Here is a 16,740-nt window from a genome sequence, read left to right as displayed (position 1 = left end):
AAATGTGTTAGAATAACAGTGTTGACAACTGTAACTAACTGACGTTAACTTTATGCAAAACCTAGACTCCGCCCAGTCATCTCCTCTTCAACCGCCATCTCCCGAAGCTGTGGAGACCTCGTTGAATATTTGAAAAGGTGAGAAACAAAAATGGTTTAGCTAAATTAGTTGACTGTTAAATTGACTTATACGTGGCGTTAGCCAAACTTCAATGTTTAATTTCTACGTTAATATTGCTAGCTAACGTTAACATTTGAATTTGAATTAAACGCATTGGTGGTAACTAACGTAAACTAAAGAAAGACTGTCGACAATGAGATGAAAAAATGGCCTGGGCTGTGTGCTTGCTTTATATTAGCAATAGTTGGCATTCTATGTTGTTACGTTAAGTGTCGCTAAATATTTGTTGAAGCTAAACCTGATATTAGTGTCAACGTTTTGATAATTCCGAGGAGGGGTATGAAACTGGTTAGCCTAACGTTAGCTTAGGTAGCTAAGTAGCTAACGTTAACTTGTCCAGACAGGTTGCACGTTGTTGGCTCCATGTTGCACGTGGGACAACGGTATGCAGGCCAGGGGTAACACTGCAGCTCTGTAAAAAGTCAAACTCTTTGGAATACATTTAGAGGCATTAAAATGCCTCACAATACAAATTTGAGGTCGTATTTATTCCCATTTCAGTTAGATGAAAGTAATGTTAGTCTAAATAGCTGTATTAAGAGGGTTTTTCTTGCATAGAAAATTTTGTCACGCCTCAAAGCAGAAGTGGAAGCGTTTTCCTGCTCCGCTTGAGAGTGCAAGTGTGCCATTAAAATGTCCTTCTGATTCGGTGTACTGTTAAAGTAGACTTTGAAAGTGAAGAGCCACTGAGAAACACTGAATTATTTGCCTGCATGCTCCCCAAGATATAATTACACAAACAAAGGCAAGGCGAGCTTTCAATATTGAAATTACATTGGTTAGTCAATGTATGTTAATACGATAGTTGAATTAGACAATGCAAGTATATAACAAGGCATACAAGAAATACATAAAATAAGAATTTAACTTCTAGTTTCAAAAATAGCTGCCTTTTAGTTTGAGGGCATTCCATCCATCCAGTTCACTGTGCTTGTTTTCTCACACTCCCTCCCTCTCCAGTGGAGATGTGTACCGCTTCTTCTGTTTATCGAGAATTGAAATGGCTGTTTTTACACATTTTGGTGGCCCTGATTTGTCTTTGGTGGCCACCAAAAAATCTTCCATGCGGGAAAAACCCTGCCATACAATCATGTCTAATGCAGCAATGGTTCGTCTGCCATAGGAAAAGAATGGTCAAAATTGTTGCATAGTTAATTTTATCAGTGTCCCTTGGATAAAAGTCAAAACGACAAACTGTGGAACAGGTAGAATGGCAAATTGCTGTGAAGCTGATGGCAACGCATAGTGGTAGTTCTTATAATCAAAAAGTCTTAAAGTATTTAATTAGACTTTGTAAAATCTGTTCATACCCTGATATAAGCTAGCTGACTTTATTTTCCCTTTTTTCCTTTTAACGTTACATGGAATTCATTTATTTTTCTACTTTGTTCTTCAGATTTGTCCGTTATGTGCTATGGTCCGGTGATGGTAAGTAACATTTTAGATAAGTTAATATTAACATTAGTCTTTGTTTACACACGTCAAAATTGTTTCTGCTTACACACCTCAGAGACTCCACACAGTCCAGTGGCTTTAAATTTGAAATTAGACAAATTCTGATAGTGATTTTTAAAGCCCAAATCGACCAATACAATTTCCCCATCTACTGTAATATGCCAACAGGAGCTGATGCTACTGTCAGAGTAGCTTTGTGTTGTAGATCACAATACGGATTCAGTTTTGCTGTTTTTACAGATACCATCATGTTGATTAAAACAAAAATCGATAACGAACAGAAATATGTCAAGATCAGTGAACCGAGCCTGGATGAATTCTTGAATTCTGGTAAGCCATCAGTCACGCCATTGTAAAAACACAAGGAAAGTGGATGTGTCAGTTCATGACTTTTGGAGATGCATGTCATTGTTCTATCGATTGAAAATAATCTCCATCTCTCACTTTCTGGCAAGCTACCTTTTGGGCATCTCCAGAGGTCACAGCAATCAAGGGCTGGCTTTTGTTGGTCGGCTTAGTTGAGTTTTGTTTCTCACCTAATTGGTGTGGTATCTAGGGACCACTGTTTTTTAAAGTTGATTAATGAAAGTTGGTAGGCCAGACAGTGTGACCAGATTAGTGGCATGGTCAAAAGATATCACTGAGGGCGTTTCGGGGGTATACCCTTTGTTAATCTTGAGCATTTCATATGGAATGACTCCCTGTTTGTGTTTTTTCCCTAAGCTTTCATGAAGTTCTCCATCCCACCGATCAGCGAAGGCATCAGAGTTTATGATGAGATGGGAACTGAGGTGGATGCAGACGTCTTTGAAGAAGTAGCACAGCAACCCAACGCTGGTGTATTTACTATCAGATTTGACAACAGTAAACTTGTTCTCTCTTGATTCCCATTTCTTTCAGCATAGTCCATGGAATGTTGCCTAAGACTCAGTTACACTTTTAGGTTGTGAAAAACCGACAAATGGTAGGTGTTTATTTATTTATTTTTTCTCTCCTCCCTCTCTCTCCTGAATTACACTTAGGTTCCCAGGGAACAACTTCGTCTGGCTGTTCCCAGGGGACAACTTCGTCCGCCAGTCCACTGCTTGATGTCGTAACCAATTCAGCGCTGGCACTTTCAGCCTGCAGCTCTGATGATACAGTCATCCTGGATGAGGATTACAGCCCTTCCAGAAAACGGCAGAAGGCGGATAAAGATGCCAAACATGTAAATTGATGTGTAAAATTTGTTTGTTGTGACAGCTTCCTTTGGGGATTGCACACTTTTTTGAATGTTTGTTATTTTTTTAGGTGTATTTACTGTCAATTGTTCAAGATTATTTAATTTTTAGTGAATATTGGCTTGTCTTCTACTCTGTCCTTTCACAGGTGGTTGAATCTGCACTGACCAAGAAACCTGGTGGAGACCGCATTGTCAAGGAATACAACCGGACGAAAGGTTTGACTGACTCCTCACGGCAACAGATGGTTAACATCCTCGCTGCAGACATGACTGAAACTCATGGGTAATTCGGATGTCTTTTTTTCAAGCAGAACTTTTCTTCCATGCTTGTGACATTTGACATGTGACATGTGACAAGACATTTCTTCCATGCTTGTGGGGAAAACATCAATATTTATTAAGTGCCATTCTTCAATTCTCATTGCTCTGAGACTTATTGTAAGCATTGAAATTAATAGACCTATTCACTTTTCTCTTGTCAGGACGGCACCGCCACGGCATGTGAGAGAGATGTATGGCATAGTTGCCACGTTCCCTTACCTGATGGATCCATATTCCAAAAATGGATATGTAAGCTTTTTTAAGTGTTCTTGTTATTAGACGGTTGAGAGCAAATTATTCCTACTATAGGCCGTACTGAAGAAAGAAAGAAGCAAAGGCCACCAACACAAGTAAATTTGATCACACCAGTGCGCCCAAATTTAATTTACGGGTTGCACAACTTAAAATTAGATCACATATGCGACTAAAATGGTTGCACTTTAGAGACCTGATGCACGATTCATACTATGAAAATATTGAATTGCTATTTCCAAATATTCCAGTGTCCAAAGCATTTAGATCACACAAGTTATCCTGTATTACATTTATCCAACTTCATCATTTTAACCAACTGCTGCTTTTTTCATAACTAATGATCCTGTTATAATTTTAAAGGAACATTTCTATGATGGTGAAAGTGGCAGTGGTTACTTAGCATGGAGGCTCAAAACCATCCAGAGGAAGAGTACTTCATCAGAGAGCAGAGGGTCATCAGGTCAGCTGACTGGTGGATGGCCGACAGCAAGGAGAGATGCTTCATTTAGTCCTGAGATGACCCTGAGTGAAGAGCAATGCAGGGAGGCCATGTCCTTAATGAAGCATTCCTCTGATGAGGCCACTATCAAGCAGAAGATGAAGATGGCATTTGAATATTGTCGCAATATGGTCTTCGACGAAGATAAATCCTCAGACGTCTTGACTGAATTTCCGCGCTTCAAAGACGTCAAAGGCCTGGTAATTGAGTATTTTACAGAAAAATGTGCATTAGGCCATACAAATGTAAATTAATGTTAACGGCAACACTTTTGTCCCCTATTGGGAAAGACGATATAACAATATGTATAACTGTCTCCACTACCCTACACATTTGGTGCCCTCTCCCCATCCTTTCCTTGTGTTGGTGTACCTGATTCTATCTACAGTCTGGACGCCATTCACTTCCCATTCAACTCCAACCAATATCAAAATCAAACATAGAGATTCCAAAGTTATTGTAGTAATGTAAATCCATAGAGATTTGTGTATGAGCATGACTTAATCATATGAAGCATTAAAAGGCTACTGTTTTTGTGATTGAGAAGTAGTTTCAAATGTTGAGCCATTTTGAATCAGTTGGTGCATTCAGGAAGTCAAACACGCATGCCTAATAAGGAAAGGCGAAGAGAAAATTTCTCACACACAAATCTCCATGGATTACATAACTACATAAACTTAGGAATTTCTTAGGAAGTTTATTTTAATATTATTTTTGCAGCTGAATGGGAAGTGAATTGCATCTGTATAGGTAAATTAATAACATGCCTGTTGTGGCGATAGGACTGCACACAAATTTCATAAGGGGGAAGGTGACTCTGGAGGATGGGCCAGACTTACACTGACTTCAGAGTATTCCTGTTTATACATTTTAAGAAAGAAGACAGACAGAGGCTTTTATACTCCGTTGCCTCATCTTTATGAAACTGATACTGTTAAACAATTTGCAAGGCCTTACGGCTATTATAATTTTATAGAAATAAAGATTTCTGTATACCATTGTTTAAAAATACCTGGTCAACTGCTAGACCTAAAATGTAAGATTTTTCTGGACAGTCCCAACATGCCAGCCCCTGAAACGCACACCTTGATGTAGTTTGCTTATCTGATGTTGAGGCAGTAGTTACATTTCTTAAAAGCTCTCTCTTGGTATGTCATTTATCTATTGCAGATCGAGCAAGACTTCATCCTGCAGTTTGGAGAAGATGTAGCTGCCAAGTTTTTGGAGAGGTTAGTCCCAACTCTATATTAGTCCTAGCCCAAAAACCCAGTTTGCAGGTTTATGAGGTGGTCCTCCAATAGGCCCTTTTGTTGTATTCTCATTCTCTGTATCACATCTACACTTATTTACTCCATATTGGGATACTCCAGGATGTATCAGTATTTATATTATATAATTCGTCCACAAGTTGGTGCCATGTTAGCATGGCAATGACAATATGGTTATAATGTATAATACATCATGGTCACTTGATATTGGAGACATTGGGTTTTTATTATTCTCATCACTGATACATTTATCTGCTTTTGTTTCTTATTGGTGTTTGAATTTCTCCATGTTGGATTAATAAAGTATCTCTCTATCTAGGTGGCCTACTACATTCAAGCAAAAGGTCATCCAGCAGAGCAAGGCTCTCCCTACCTCAAGCGACCTTGAAGAACTGATCCATTGCGCAGAAGCTACGTCAAATGAAGTGGAAATGTTTCAATTCCCCAGCTTTTTCTTGGTTCAGCTGTAGCTTTAAAGGAATGGTGTTTTTAAATTGCAAGATTATAGTACCATTATATAACATTTAGCTCTTTTGTTTCTGTGTACAGAATGGGACAGTGATCTTTCTTCCATTATCCTCCTCCTCCACCTGATTCCTCCTTCAGCCCAAGGCCGGAAAAGACCAGGCAAGGTGTCCGCATCCCAAGCTGAGAAGCATCTTGTCGTGTTCAAGAAAGTTTGTATTGTAGCCTAGTGAACGGATGTTAAAAATGTTTTTTTCTTTTTGAGACAACCCAAGTGGACGCAAAGTTGGAAGAAAACACAATGTTTTTCCCTCATCTGTAAGATGAGGGAAACAACTGACCTGCAGTTTTTGCCGATGTTCTCTGTGTCTCTGGGGCGCTGCACCGCGCAGCTGCAAAATCTGTTCTTCCGGCACCAGCAACGTCATTTGATGTGTATAACTGCAGGCGTTTTTCACACTATATCTGTAATGCGGATAGATAGAGATAAGGTTGAAAAAAGGCGAATCTCTCCTTTAAAAATCTAATTTGAACACCTGTTGGAATAGAAGGCCCACTAATCTGTGGCAAATCGAAAGTCAGATCGTAAATCTAACTGCTCTCCAATTTGGAATTCAAACACATAGTTACAGATACAATATTTTACATCCATTTTACCGTGTTTGAAAAGTATTTCAAATGGAAAAATGACAACCCTACCATTGAGTGCATTTTATTTTTTGGCACTTGAGTTCGCTGGTGTTTATCCAGCAGCAGTACAATGTATCGAGGCAACAGATAGTCAGATCTTCTAAAGCACCCAAATATGTCATGTCTCACCACTGGAAAAAAATTCAGAACTTGGCCAACTGTTAAAGTCAACACAAACACACACGAAGGCAGGCACACTCTCACATCACAACTCACTCAGTGACCCATTTGATACGATTTTGGTTAGAATCGATTGGTAGATTCCAGATGATGGCAAAGTTTGTTCTAGGTTGAAAATGGCTGGAATTATCCTCTGATGTGTGTATCCTCTGAAATGCACTTTAAACACACATTTTTCAGTATAAGAGAAATGGTTAAGATTTTAACTGTCCTTCCTCTCATAGTAACAATTTTAAATGTACCATGTCTTTTAAGAACAATGTGTTTTTTTATTTTTTTCATCTTTTCAACTGAAAGTGAAGTTTCATTGTTATGTAGCACGTGATAAGGGAGCTGTCACACTTGCATCACAAAACCTAAAGAAAATGAAAACTTGTTTTTGAATTGTAAACTAAACCTTGAGGGTTATTGTTTTTATTTTTATTTTTAATAAATTGATATTAAGACATGGATATAATGGTGTTTGTTGTTTTTTCCCCCCTGCAAACATTTTAAGTTTTACTTATTTTAAGTGTTAGCTGGACATGGTAAAGTAGAAAATTCCAAAACACTAAAAAGTAATTTTATTGAAGAGTACATTTTATTAAAAAGGAGTCCATTGAAAATCAACAAGGTGCTACAGGCAGGTGTTACATGACTTCTGATTGGCTGAGCTGACTACAGTCTAGTGTTACATGACTTCTGATTGGCTGAGCTGATTACAGGCAGGTGTTACATGACATCTTATTGGCTGAGCTGACAACATTTGAGTGTTACATGGCTGCTGATTGGCTGAGCTGACTACAGTCTAGTGTTACATGGCTGCTGATTGGCTGAGCTGACTACAGTCTAGTGTTACATGACTTATGATTGGCTGAGATGACTACAGTCTAGTGTTACTTGGCTGCTGATTGGCTGAGCTGACTACAGGCAGGTGTTACATGACTTCTGATTAGCTGAGCTGAGGACAGGTGAGTGTTACATTACTGCTGATTGGTTGTGCTGATGACAAGCTAGTGTTACATGATTGCTGATTGGCTTAGCTGACAACATTTGAGTGTTACATGGCTGCTGATTGGCTGAGCTGACTACAATCTAGTGTTACATGACTTCTGATTGGCTGAGATGACTACATTTGAGTGTTATATGGCTGCTGATTGGATTAGCTGACTACAGGCAGGTATTACATGACTTCTGATTTACTAACCTGACTACATTTGAGTGTTACATGGCTGCTGATTGGCTGGGCTGACTACAGTCTGGTCTTAAATGACTGCTGATTGGCTGAGCTGACTAAATTTGAGTGTTACATGACTTCTGATTGGCTGAGCTGACTACAGGCTAGTGTTACACGGCTGCTGATTGGCTGAGCTGACTACAGGTTAGTGTTACATGATTTCTGATTGGCTGAGCTGACTACATTTGACTGTTACATGACTGCTAATTGGCTGAGCTGACTACAGGCAGGTGTTAGATGACTTCTGATTGGCTGAGCTGACTACAAGCAAGTGTTACATGGCTGCTGATTGGTTGAACTCACTACAGGCTTGTTTTATATGACTGCTGATTGGCTGAGCTGACTAAATTTGAGTGTTACATCACTGCTGATTGGTTGAACTCACTACAGGCTTGTTTTATGTGACTGCTGATTGGCTGAGCTGACTAAATTTGAGTGTTACATGACTGCTGATTGGCTGAGCTGACTACAGGCTAGTGTTACACAGCTGCTGATTGGCTGAGCTGACTACAGGCAGGTGTTACATGGCTGCTCATTGGCTGAGCTGACTACATTTGAGTGTTACATGACTGCTGATTGGCTGAGCTGACTACAGGCTAGTGTTACCTGACTTCTGACTGGCTGAGCTGACTGCAGGTTAGTGTTACATGGCTGCTCATTGGCTGAGCTGACTACATTTGAGTGTTATATGGCTGCTGATTGGCTGAGCTGACTACAGTGTAGTTTTTCATGACTGCTGATTGGCTGAGCTAACTAGAGGCAGGTGTTACATGACTTCTGATAGGATTAGTTGACTACAGTCTAGTGTTACATGACTGCTGATTGGCTGAGCTGACTACATTTGAGTGTTACATGGCTGCTGATTGGCTGAGCTGACTACATTTAAGTGTTACATGGCTGCTGATTGGCTGAGCTGACTACATTTGAGTGTTACATGGCTCCTGATTGGCTGAGCTGACTACAGGCAAGTGTTACATGGCTGCTGATTGGTTGAGCTGACGACAGGCTAGCATTACTTTTCTTCTGATTGGCTGAGCTGACTACAGGCTAGTGTTACTTTTATTCTGATTGGCTGAGCTGACTACATTTGACTGTTACATGGCTGCTGATTGGCTGAGATGACTACAGGCTAATGTTACATGACTTCTGATTGGCTGAGCTGACTACAGTCTAGTGTCACATGGCTGCTGACTGGCTGAGCTGACTACAGTCTAGTGTTACATGTCTTCTGATTGGCTGAGCTGACTACATTTGACTGTTACATGGCTGCTGATTGGCTGAGATTACTATAGTGTAGTTTTAGATGACTGCTGATTGGCTGAGTTGACTACATTTGAGCGTTACATGGCTGCTGATTGGCTGAGCTGACTACAGTTTAGTTTTACATGACTGCTTATAGGCTGAGCTGACTACAGTCTAGTGTTACATGGCTGCTGACTGGCTGAGCTGACTACAGTCTAGTGTTACATGTCTTCTGATTGGCTGAGCTGACTACATTTGACTGTTTGACTGTCAGCTGATTGGCTGAGATTACTATAGTGTAGTTTTACATGACTGCTGATTGGCTGAGCTGCCTACATTTGACTGTTACATGGCTGCTGATTGGCTGAGATGACTACAGGCTAGTGTTACATGACTTCTGATTGGCTGAGCTGGCTACAGTCTAGTGTCACATGGCTGCTGACTGTCTGAGCTGACTACAGTCTAGTGTTACATGTCTTCTGATTGGCTGAGCTGACTACATTTGACTGTTACATGGCTGCTGATTGGCTGAGATTACTATAGTTTTACATGACTGCTGATTGGCTGAGTTGACTACATTTGAGCGTTACATGGCTGCTTATTGGCTGAGCTGACTACAGGCTAGTGGTACATGACTTTTGATTGGCTGAGCTGACTACAGGCAGGTGTTACATGACTTCTGATTGGCTGAGCTGAGGACAGGCGAGTTTTACATTACTGCTGATTGGCTGTGCTGATGACAAGCTAGTGTTACATGATTGCTGATTGGCTTAGCTGACAACATTTGAGTGTTACATGGCTGCTGATTGGCTGAGCTGACTACAGGCTAGTGGTACATGACTTTTGATTGGCTGAGCTGGCTACAGTCTAGTGTTACATGGTTGCTGATTGGCTGAGCTGACTACAGTCTAATGTTACATGACTGCTGATTGGCTGAGCTGACTACATTTGAGTGTTACATGGCTGCTGATTGGCTGAGCTGACTACAGTGTTATTTTACATGACTGCTGATTGGCTGACCTGACTACAGGCTAGTGTTACATTTCTACTGATTGGCTGCGCTGACTAAAGGCTAGTGTTACACGACTGCTGATTGGCTGAGCTGACTACAGGCTAGTGTTACATGGCTGCTGATTGGTTGAACTCACTACAGGCTAGTGTTATATGACTTCTGACTGGCTGAGCTGACTAAATTTGAGTGTTACATGACTGCTGATTGGCTGATCTTAATACAGTCTAGTGTTACATGACTTATGATTGGCTGAGCTGACTACAGGCTAGTGTTACATGGCTGCTGATTGGTTTAACTCACTACAGGCTAGTGTTATATGACTTCTGATTGGCTGAGCTGAGGACAGGGGAGTGTTACATTGCTGCTGATTGGCTGTGCTGATGACAGGCTAGTGTTACAAGATTGCTGTTTGGCTGAACTGACTACAGGCTAGTGTTACATGACTTCTGATTGGCTGAGCTGACTATATTTGAGTGTTACATGGCTGCTGATTGGAAGAGCTGACTTCAATGTAGTTTTACATGACTGCTGATTGGCTGGGCTGACTACAGTCTGGTGTTACATGACTGCTGATTGGCTGAGCTGACTAAATTTGAGTGTTACATGACTGCTGATTGGCTAAGCTTAATACAGTCTAGTGTTACATGACTTATGATTGGCTGAGCTGACTACAGGCTAGTGTTACATGGCTGCTGATTGGTTGAACTCACTACAGGCTAGTGTTATATGACTTCTGACTGGCTGAGCTGACTAAATTTGAGTGTTACATGACTGCTGATTGGCTGAGCTGACTACATTTGAGTGTTACATGGCTGCTGATTGGCTGAGCTGACTACAGTGTAGTTTTACATGACTGCTTATTGGCTGAGCTGACTACAGGCAGGTGTTACATGACTTCTGATTGGCTGAGCTGACGACAGGCTAGCATTGCTTTTCTTCTGATTGACTGAGCTGACTACAGTCTAGTATTACATGACTTCTGATTAGCTGAGATGACTACATTTGAGTGTTACATGACTGCTGATTTTCTTAGCTGACTACAGGCAGGTGTTACATGACTTCTGATTGGCTGAGCTGAGTACATTTGAGTGTTACATGGCTGCTGATTGGCTGAGCTGACTACAGTCTAGTGTTACATGGCTGCTGATTGGCTGAGCTGACTACAGGCAGGTGTTACATGACTTCTGATTAGCTGAGCTGAGGACAGGCGAGTTTTACATTACTGCTGATTGGCTGTGCTGATGACAAGCTAGTGTTACATGATTGCTGATTGACTTAGCTGACAACATTTGAGTGTTACATGGCTGCTGATTGGCTGAGCTGACTACAGTCCAGTGTTACATGGCTGCTGATTGGCTGAGCTGACTACAGTCCAGTGTTACATGGCTGCTGATTGGCTGAGCTGACTACATGCTTGTGTTACAGGACTTCTGATTGGATGAGCTGACTACAGGCTAGTGTTACCTGACTTCTGATTGGCTGAGATGACTAATATTGAGTGTAACATGACTTCTGATTGGCTGAGATGACTACATTTGAGTGTTACATGACCTCTGGTTGGCTGAGCTGACTACATTTGAGTGTTACATGGCTGCTGATTGGCTGATCTTAATACAGTCTAGTGTTACATGACTTATGATTGGCTGAGCTGACTACAGGCTAGTGTTACATGGCTGCTGATTGGTTTAACTCACTACAGGCTAGTGTTATATGACTTCTGATTGGCTGAGCTGAGGACAGGCGAGTGTTACATTGCTGCTGATTGGCTGTGCTGATGACAGGCTAGTGTTACAAGATTGCTGTTTGGCTGAACTGACTACAGGCTAGTGTTACATGACTTCTGATTGGCTGAGCTGACTATATTTGAGTGTTACATGGCTGCTGATTGGAAGAGCTGACTTCAATGTAGTTTTACATGACTGCTGATTGGCTGGGCTGACTACAGTCTGGTGTTACATGACTGCTGATTGGCTGAGCTGACTAAATTTGAGTGTTACATGACTGCTGATTGGCTGAGCTGACTACAGGCTAGTGTTACACGGCTGCTGATTGGCTGAGCTGACTACAGGCTATTGTTACATGATTTCTGATTGGCTGAGCCGACTACATTTGAGTGTTACATGGCTGCTGATTGGCTGAGCTGAATACAGTATAGTGTTACAAGACTGATGATTGGCTGAGCTGACTACAGGCAGATGTTACATGACTTCTGATTGGCTGAGCTGACTACAGGGAAGTATTACATGGCTGCTGATTGGTGGAGCTCACTACAGGCTTGTTTTATATGACTGCTGATTAGCTGAGCTGATTAAATTTGAGTGTTATATGACTGCTGATTGGCTGAGCTGACTACACGCTAGTGTTACACAGCTGCTGATTGGCTGAGCTGACTACAGGCTAGTGTTACCTGACTTCTGGACTGGCTGAGCTGACTGCAGGTTAGTGTTACATGGCTGCTCATTGGCTGAGCGGACTACATTTGAGTGTTATATGGCTGCTTATTGGCTGAGCTGACTACAGTGTAGTTTTTCATGACTGCTGATTGGCTGAGCTGACTACAGGCAGGTGCTACATGACTTCTGAAAGGCAGAGCTGACGACATTTGAGTGTTACATGGCTGCTGATTGACTGAGCTGACTACAGTCTAGTGTTACATGACTGCCGATTGGCTGAACTGACTACATTTGAGTGCTACATGGCTGCTGATTGGCTTAGCTGACTACAGGCAGGTGTTACATGACTTCTGATTGGCTGAGCTGAGTACATTTGAGTGTTACATGGCTGCTGGTTGGCTGAGCTGACTACAGTCTAGTGTTACATGGCTGCTGATTGGCTGAGCTGACTACAGGCAGGTGTTACATGACTTCTGATTAGCTGAGCTGAGGACAGGCGAGTGTTACATTACTGCTGATTGGCTGTGCTGATGACAAGCTAGTGTTACATGATTGCTGATTGGCTTAGCTGACAACATTTGAGTGTTACATGGCTGCTGATTGGCTGAGCTGACTACAGTCTAGTGTTACATGGCTGCTGATTGGCTGAGCTGACTACATGCTTGTGTTACAGGACTTCTGATTGCATGAGCTGTCTACAGGCTAGTGTTACCTGACTTCTGATTGGATGAGTTGACAAATATTGAGTGTTACATGACTTCTGATTGGCTGAGATGACTACATTTGAGTGTTACATGACTTCTGGTTGGCTGAGCTGACTACATTTGAGTGTTACATGGCTGCTGATTGGCTGACCTTAATACAGTCTAGTGTTACATGACTTATGATTGGCTGAGTTGATTACAGGCTAGTGTTACATGGCTGCTGATAGGTTGAACTCACTACAGGCTAGTGTTATATGACTTGTGATTGGCTGAGCTGAGGACAGGCGAGTGTTACATTACTGCTGATTGGCTGTGCTGATGATAGGCTAGTGTTACAAGATTGCTGATTGGCTGAGCTGACTACAGGCTAGTGTTACATGACTTCTGATTGGCTGAGCTGACTATATTTGAGTGTTACATGGCTGCTGATTGGCTGAGATGACTACATTTGAGTGTTACATGTTTGCTGATTGGCTTATCTCATCATCAGCACTTGCCTGTAGTCACAGGCAAGTGTTACATGACTTCTGATTGCCTGAACTGAATATAGTTGAGTGTTACATCGCTGCTGATTGGAAGAGCTGACTTCAATGTAGTTTTACATGACTGCTGATTGGCTGAGCTGACTACAGTGTAGTTTTACATGGCTGCTTATTGGCTGAGCTGACTACAGGCAGGTGTTACATGACTTCTGATTGACTGAGCTGACGACAAGTTAGCATTACTTTTCTTCTGATTGGCTGAGCTGACTACAGGCTAGCATTACTTTTCTTCTGTTTGGCTGAGCTGACTACAGGCTAGCATTACTCTTCTTCTGATTGGCTGAGCTGACTACAGGCTAGTGTTACTTTTATTCTGATTGGCTGAGCTGACTACATTTGACTGTTACATGGCTGCTGATTGGCTGAGATGACTACAGGCTAGTGTTACATGGCTGCTGATTGGCTGAGCTGACTACAGGCAGGTGTTACATGACTTCTGATTAGCTGAGCTGAGGACAGGCGAGTTTTACATTACTGCTGATTGGCTGTGCTGATGACAAGCTAGTGTTACATGATTGCTGATTGGCTTAGCTGACAACATTTGAGTGTTACATGGCTGCTGATTGGCTGAGCTGACTACAGGCTAGTGGTACATGACTTTTGATTGGCTGAGCTGGCTACAGTCTAGTGTTACATGGTTGCTGATTGGCTGAGCTGACTACATTTGAGTGTTACATGGCTGCTTATTGGCTGAGCTGACTACAGTGTTATTTTACATGACTGCTGATTGGCTGACCTGACTACAGGCAGATGTTACATGACTTCTGATTGGCTGAGCTGACTACAGGGAAGTATTACATGGCTGCTGATTGGTTGAACTCACTACAGGCCTGTTTTATATGACTGCTGATTGGCTGAGCTGATTAAATTTGAGTGTTATATGACTGCTGATTGGCTGAGCTGACTACAGGCTAGTGTTACCTGACTTCTGGACTGGCTGAGCTGACTGCAGGTTAGTGTTACATGGCTGCTCATTGGCTGAGCTGACTACATTTGAGTGTTATATGGCTGCTGATTGGCTGAGCTGACTACAGTGTAGTTTTTTATGACTGCTGATTGGCTGAGCTGACTACAGGCAGGTGCTACATGACTTCTGATAGGCTGAGCTGACTACATTTGAGTGTTACATGGCTGCTGATTGGCTGAGCTGACTACAGGCAGGTGTTACATGACTTCTGATTGGCTGAGCTGAGTACATGTGACTGTTACATGGCTGCTGATTGGCTGAGATTACTATAGTGTAGTTTTACATGTTTGCTGATTGGCTTATCTGACGACAGGCAAGTGTTACATGACTTCTGATTGCCTGAGCTGACTATATCTGAGTGTTACATCGCTGCTGAGTGGAAGAGCTGACTTCAATGTAGTTTTACATGACTGCTGATTGGCTGAGCTGACTACAGGCAGGTATTACATGACTTCTGATTCACTAACCTAACTACATTTGAGTGTTACATGGCTGCTGATTGGCTGGGCTGACTACAGTCTGGTGTTACATGACTGCTGATTGGCTGAGCTGACTAAATTTGAGTGTTACATGACTTCTGATGCCTGAGCTAACTACAGGCTAGTGTTACACGGCTGCTGATTGGCTGAGCTGACTACAGTCTAGTGTTACATGACTGCTGATTGGCTGAGCTGGCTACATTTGAGTGTTACATGGCTGCTGATTGGCTGAGCTGACTACAGTGTTATTTTACATGACTGCTGATTGGCTGACCTGACTACAGGCTAGTGTTACAGTTCTACTGATTGGCTGCGCTGACTAAAGGCTAGTGTTACACGACTGCTGATTGGCTGAGCTGACTACAGGCTAGTGTTACATGACCTCTGACTGGCTGAGCTGACTAAATTTGAGTGTTACATGACTTCTGATTGGCTGAGCTGACTACAGGCTAGTGTTACACGGCTGCTGATTGGCTGAGCTGACTACAGGCTAGTGTTACATGATTTCTGATTGGCTGAGCCGACTACATTTGAGTGTTACATGGCTGCTGATTGGCTGAGCTGAATACAGTATAGTGTTACACGACTGCTGATTGGCTGAGCTGACTACAGGCAGATGTTACATGACTTCTGATTGGCTGAGCTGACTACAGGGAAATATTACATGGCTGCTGATTGGTTGAACTCACTACAGGCTTGATTTATATGACTGCTGATTGGCTGAGCTGATTAAATTTGAGTGTTATATGACTGCTGATTTGCTGAGCTGACTACAGCCTGAAATACCAGGCTAAATATACAGAACAGATTTGACCTCTGACCCAGCTCTGAAAGCTGTGTGGTATTGACCACACTAAATGTCTGATTTTAAGCAGCCAGGTTGTGATAGGATGGAAAGCCAACAATTGATGGAAAGAAGAGAACCTAAGCTTTAATTTGATGTGCAACATGTTTGATTTGAAGCAGGTTTACCGGAAATACAGGAGGATGAGTTAGAATATAAAACCAGTTGGCTGCAGGCCTTTTGAAAACAGCTGAATGTAACCATAATTCATCAGTGTGCTGCTAGCCACCAGAAGGGTTAAAATGAACAATGTTGGACTCTATGAAAAGGTCTGAATCTTAGCTTTACAGGGAGGTATCACTCCAGTAAATCAGATCATGCTAGCCCGAAAGACCAGGCTAAATATACAGAACAGATTTGACCTCTGACCCAGCTCTGAAAGCTGTGTGGTATTGACCATACTAAATGTCTGATTTTAAGCAGCCAGCTTGTGCTATGATGGAAAGCCAAAAATTGTTGGAAAGAAGAGAACCTAAGCTTTAATTTGATGTGCAACATGTTTGATTTGAAGCAGGTTTACCAGAAATACAGGAGGATAAGGTAGAATATAAAACCTGTTGGCTGCAGGCCTTTTGAAAAGAGCTGAATGTAACCATAATTCATCAGTGTGCTGCTAGCCACCAGAAGGGGTAAACTCAACAATGTTGGACTCTATGAAAAGGTCTGAATCTTAGCTTTAAATTGAGGTGTCACTCCAGTAAATCAGATCATGCTAGCCTGAAGGACCAGGCTAAATATACAGAACAGATTTGACCTCTGACCCAGCTCTGAAAGCTGTGTGGTATTGACCATACTAAATGTCTGAT

This window comes from Centroberyx gerrardi, chromosome 2 (assembly GCF_048128805.1).
Source record: "Centroberyx gerrardi isolate f3 chromosome 2, fCenGer3.hap1.cur.20231027, whole genome shotgun sequence".
NCBI classification, from domain to species: domain Eukaryota; kingdom Metazoa; phylum Chordata; class Actinopteri; order Beryciformes; family Berycidae; genus Centroberyx; species Centroberyx gerrardi.
The sequence above is the reverse complement of the archived record's forward strand: the minus strand, read 5'-3'. Positions refer to the sequence as shown.